The sequence below is a fragment of the Marmota flaviventris genome, chromosome 16 (assembly GCF_047511675.1).
Source record: "Marmota flaviventris isolate mMarFla1 chromosome 16, mMarFla1.hap1, whole genome shotgun sequence".
In the NCBI taxonomy this organism is placed as follows: domain Eukaryota; kingdom Metazoa; phylum Chordata; class Mammalia; order Rodentia; family Sciuridae; genus Marmota; species Marmota flaviventris.
The window spans coordinates 74,295,894-74,301,893 of record NC_092513.1 but is presented as its reverse complement, the minus strand read 5'-3'; the positions used below and the strand labels follow the sequence as shown (position 1 = coordinate 74,301,893).

The 6,000-nt window shown below is 39.7% G+C and overlaps 1 non-coding gene across 1 annotated transcript; it reads left to right on the top strand.

Moving 5' to 3' along the window:
* Positions 1-3,207: 3,207 nt before the first annotated feature.
* Trnaa-cgc (transfer RNA alanine (anticodon CGC)) lies at positions 3,208-3,281 on the top strand. The gene has a single exon. It is a non-coding gene; the product is annotated as a tRNA-Ala (tRNA).
* The last annotated feature ends 2,719 nt before the right edge of the window (positions 3,282-6,000 follow it).

Genomic DNA, 6,000 nt, shown 5'->3' with positions numbered 1-6,000 from the left:
CATTTTGACATGTTAGGTATTGTCTTTACTTTATGAGCACATATTTCTGGCATATTTTCCATATTTATAGGGATGTTACTTCTACACATTAGTCCATTAATATTTTATTCTATTAATAATTTTATATGGGATTTAACTATGGACCTCTACGGTTGTTCATGATACTTGAATTGGGGCAGAACTGCTTTCCTAACTTCATGACTCAAGGGCTTCTTTCTCTGTGGTTTTTGAAAAATAATGAAAAAAAAATGGCCTCAAACTTTCTGTTCCTCTTCCTACTTTTAACTAGACTTTCTCTTTCCTTTGCCCCACATTTCTCCCTTGTCATCAAATTGAGTTCTTCCAGCAGTATCTCCTTAATTTGTAAAGCCAATATACTGTCAGGGATACCCTGGGGGTCCTGAGACCCTTCCAAGATTCTTGTAAGGTTAAAATTTTTTATCTTATAATACTAAGATATTATCTGCATTTTTACTCATGAATGTACAGTGGAACTTTCCAGAGGCTGTGTGATATTTGACACCATGAAGTATGGAGTATATGCAGAAGCAGCTGGCTATAAGAATTCAGCTGTCTTCTATGAAATTAGGCCTGAAAGATACTTGGAAAGAATTTAAAGTAATGCTATGTTAGTCAGCTTTTTATCACTGTGACAAAATATCTGAGAAAATCATCTTAAAGAAGGACAGTTACTTTGGCTTATGGTTTCAGAGACTTTGGTTCATTACTGCCTGATCCCATGACTTGGTGCCAGGGCAGCACGGAGCTTCATGGTGGAAGTGCGTGACAGAGGAGGTCTGTTCATCCCATGGCAGCAAGATTGCAGAGGGAGGGACAGAGACAGAGAAAAGGGGCCCAACATCCCCCTCTAAGGCACACCCCAGGGACCTAATAATATCTCCACTAGGGTCACATCTTACAGGTTCCACCACCTCCCAGTAGCACCACAGGCTGCAGTATATAATGTCATTTTTCTCACAGATTTTTTTTTTGTTTTAGAATATATAGTTATTTTTCATAAAGATATTTATGCTATCAAGTCCCGAATGAGTTCATTACATTCTTTTAAATGAATTACTATTTTAGACTTGTTTTAATTTTTAGTATATAAATATCAATAGAATAATGCACATAAGCAAAACCTCTCTGAGGAATGTCTTCGGTTTTAGAAGAGTAAAAGGGTCCTGAGATAAAGTTAGGACTGCTGCAGTAGTGTGTGTGTGTGTGTGTGTGTGTGTGTGTGTGTGTTTCTGTTCTGTGTCCTTGCTTTCTGTCTAGCACTTCTATTATATGCTGAGCGTGGCATGTTAAAGTCTCCAGCTATAAATTGTGGACTTATCTATTTCTCCTTTTATCTATATCAGTTTTTGCTTCATGTATTTTGAAGCTGTGTTACTTGGCTGTACGTAGCGTCTCTGAGAAAGTGATCTTTCTATCATTGTGCAATGTCTGCTAATTGTCTTTGTTCTAAACTGTACTTTGTATGATACAAATCTCTGCTTTTAAAAAAATTAATATTTGAGCCAGACACAGTGGTGCACACCTGTAACCCCAGCTACTCTGGAGGCTGAGGCAGGAGAATTGCAAGTTCAATTGCCAATCTCGGCAATTTAGCTTATTTAGTTTAAAAATTTAAAAAAATCAATAAATAAAAAGGGCTGGGGATGTAGTTCAACGGTAGAGCACCCCTGAGTTTAATCCCTGGTAACACACACACACACACACACACACACACACACTTACAGCATTTGCATTATGTAGTTTTTTAAATGGTGTTACTTCTAATCTAGGTATGACATTGTTTTAGTGAATTCTTAGAGATAGCATGTTGTTAATAATGTTCTTTAATAATCCACTTTGCCAATTTGTCTTTTACATCATTTGAATTTAATTATTGGTATATTACAGCTTAGTTTTTTATGGGAGGGTATGGGGAATTGATCTCAGGGGCACTCGACCACTGAGTCACATCCCTGGCCCTATTTTGCCTATTCTGTATTTTATTTAGAGACAAGGTCTCACTGAGTTGTGCAGTGCCTTGCTGTTGCTGAAGCTGGCTTTGAAGTGATGGTCCTCCTGCCTCAGCCTCCTGAGCTGCTGGGGTTACAGGCATGCGCCACCGTGCCCAGTTTTCGGTAGCATTTTTATTATGTGTGTTCTGCTTGCTTTCTGTGTTTCTCATTCCTCTGTTTCCTTTCTTAATTTCTTGTGTTCAAGGAAAATGTAAAATTCCATCTTGACATATTTGGTTTGAGTGTATCACTTTCCTAGTGATTGCGCTAGGTCTTACATATATTTAAATGTAATTCAGAACAGTCAATGGGTATTGATGTTTAACTATTTTGAATGAAGCGGAAAAATCTTACTTCCATAATGTCCCCATGTCTTCCCTAGAGTTTGTTTTTTTTTTTTTTTAAACTGGGGATTGAACTCAGAGGTGCTCTACCACTGAGTTACATCCTCATCCCTTTTTTAAAAAATTTATTCTGAAGCCAGGTACAGTGGCACATGGCCGTAACCCTAGAGACTTAGGAGGCTGAGGCAGGATGATCACAGTTCAAGGCCAGCTTCAGCAACTTAGAAAGGCCTTGTATCAAAAAAAATAAAAATTAAAAATAAAAAGGGCTGGGGATGTAGTTCAGTGGTTAAGCACCCCTGGGTTCAATCCTGTGTACCAAAATTATTATTATTATTATTATTTTTTAATTTGAGACAGGGTCTGACTAAATTGCCCAGGCTGGCCTCAAACTTGCCCTCCTCCTGCCTCAGTCTCCTGAGTTGCTAGGATTATAGGCAAGCACCACGCAGCTGGCTCCTCCCTAGTTTTTAAATATAATTGGCTTAGGTATTTCATTTATAGACATTAAACACCACATCAGAGAGTGTTATAACTTTTACCTTAACCATTGAGTATGATTTAATATTATACTTATTATGAGGACAGTCCATCATATTCACTCATCCCAATGTTCTTTTTCTTTTCAGAAGTTCCAGGTGTTCTGGTATCATTTGATTTTGTTTAGAGAACTCCCTTTAACTATTCTTTAATTAGGTAGTTACTTAAGAACATTTATGAAATTATCCTCAAAAAATATACTATCACACTGAATTCAGCAGCATTAAAAAGGATTATTCACCATGACCAAATGGATTTTATTCCAGAAATGCAAGGATGGTTCAACATTAAAAAAAACTTATCAACAGGGCTGGGGATGTAGCTCAGTTGGTAGAGTGGTTGCCTCGCATGCATAAGGCCCTGGGTTCAATCCCCAGCACCACAAACAGACAAAACACATATCAACAAAATTCAAAATATACCACATTACAGAACGAAGGGGGGAAATCCCACATGGCCATTTCAATCAATGAAGGGAAAAGTATTTGAGAAAATTTGACACTCTTTAATCATAAAAACACTAAAATAACTAGGAATAGAAGGAAACTATCTTGATAAAATAAAATCTATACATGAAAACCCCATAGCAAACATCATACTTGACGGGGAAAGACTGAAAGCTTTCCTCTAAGATCAGGAAGAAGGCGAGAATGCTTACTTTTACTACATTTATTCAAGATAGTACGGGGAATTGGGCCTGGTGATGCATACCTGTAATTCCAGCTATTCCTGAATAGGCAGATACACTAAACCTATGTCTTAGACCATTTTGTGCTTCTGTAACAGAATATCTGAGATGGGGTAGCTCATAAACAACATTTCTCACAATTCTGAAGGCTGAGAGGGCCAAGATCAAGGTGCTGGCCTCAGGTAAGAACTTCTCTCTGCTTCCAAGAGACACTGCCTCCTGTGGGGGGAAGGAACACGTCCTCATATGACAGAAGGTGAATGGACCAAAAGAAAGACTAAACTCCCTGTGTGAAGCTTCTATCATAACAACAGTAATCCATTCACAAGGGCAGAGTCCTCGTGACCAAAACATCTCCTAAAGGGCTCCACCTACACTGTTGCATTGGGGATTAAGTTTCCAAATCTGAAATTTCAGGAACACAAACATTCATACCATTCCATCCCACCCTGACCCCCCAATCAGATCCCAATAGCCTTAAGAGTCTTAACTCATTACAGCATTAACTTGAAAGTAATGTTTATAGTCTTATCTAAATCAGGTAGAGGTGAGACTCAAAGTACAATTCATCCTGAGGCAAACTGCTCTCCAGCTGTGAGCCTATGAAATCTAGGTTATGTATTTCCAAACCACAGTGGTGGGAAATGCATTGGATACATATTCCCATTCCAAAAAGGGAGCAAGAGGAAAGAAAGAAAGAGTAATAGGAACCAAATAAATCCAAACCAACAGATAAACAATATTCAATTATGAGGCTTGAGAATAATCTAGACTCCATATCCTGCTTTCTAGACACACTGGGGTAAGTATTGGTTCCCCAAGGCCAGACAGTCCACCCCATGTCCTTACTGTGCTCAGCCCATGCCTGCAGCTCTCCCAGCTGGTGGCTGGTAGCTCTTATAGGTTTCATGGACAGCCTTGCTCCCACAATTCCATTATACATGTTCCTAATGGGGATACTGCGGTGGCTCTGGCCCTGTAGCAGGTCTTTACCAGGCCTGGAGGCTCTCTGAAGCATCTTTTGGAAGCCACGCCCCCACACCTTACATTTTGTGGGCCTGCAGAATCAGCCCCATGGTGAACCCTGCAGAAGTTCACGGCTTGGGCCTTCTTGAGCAATGGCCTAGCAGCACTGGAGCCCGCTCGATCCTAACCAGGTGGATGAAGAGCTCTGTGCTGGAATGTGAGCAGCAGAGACCTGAGGTGACCTTGGGCAGCATGCCTCAAAGTCCTCCAGGCATCCTGGTCACCTTCCTGAAACTGTTCTATCCCCAAGGCTCTAGTACTCTGGGCCACTGACAGGCATGGCTGCCAGAAAGATCTTGGAAATGCTTCCCCCACCCAGCTTTTTTTTTTTTTTTTCCCTGCAGTAGGAGTAATGAATCCATGGGGACTCTACCACTGAGCTACATACCCAGCCCTTTTTATGTTTTATTTAGAGACAAGATCTTGCCAAAGGCCTGTGCACCACCTGGTCTCCCTTTGCTTTTTTTTTTTTTTTTTTAAATATTTTTATTTTAGCTGTAGGTGGACACATACCTTTATTTTATTTATTTATTTTTATGTGATGCTGAGAATCGAACCCAGTGCCTCACACATGCTAGGCAAGCGCTCCACCAATGAGCTACAGCCCCAGCACCTGTCTTCCTTCTGACCACAATCTCCTTATCAAAGGGCTACTTGGCCACACACTTGGTCTTCTCTCAATCATTACACAGTCAGGCTGTTGGCTTTGCAAATCTTTGCTTTCTGCTTCCCTTTTCATTAGGAATTCTGTCCTTAAGTCATTTCTTTTTTTCATAAACAATTATGCCACACAGCAGCCTGAATACTTTGCTTAGAAATTTCTTCTGCCAAATATTCTAGTTCATCTTTCTTTAAATCTGCCTTCTACAAAGTGGACCTAGGACATAGATATAATTCTGCCAAGCTCTTTGATACTTTGTTGCAAGGATGGCCTTTCTCCTTGTTTTCAATAAGATATTCCTCATTTCCATTTAAGACTTCATCAGAATGATCTTAACTGTTCATATTTCTACCAACATTCTGATCACAACCACTACAATAATATCTAAAAATGAGGCTACCATGTTTCTCCTAAGCCCTTACCAGAATTGTTTCAAACAAATGCTGTCTACAGAATTCAAATTCTGCTACTCCTTTCTTTCCTTTTCTTTTCCTTCCTTCCTCTTTCTTTCACTCTTTTACTCCCTCCCTTCCTCTTTTTCTTTCTTTTTTCCTTCCTAGCATTCACTTCTAAACTGCTCTGCATTCTACCCATTACCTACACCCAAAGCTGCTTTGGTTTTGGTACTTGTTATTGCAACACCCCACTCACCTGGGACCAATTTCTGTCTTAATTCATTTTGTACCACTATAACAGAATACCTGAAACTGAGCAATTTATAACAAACAG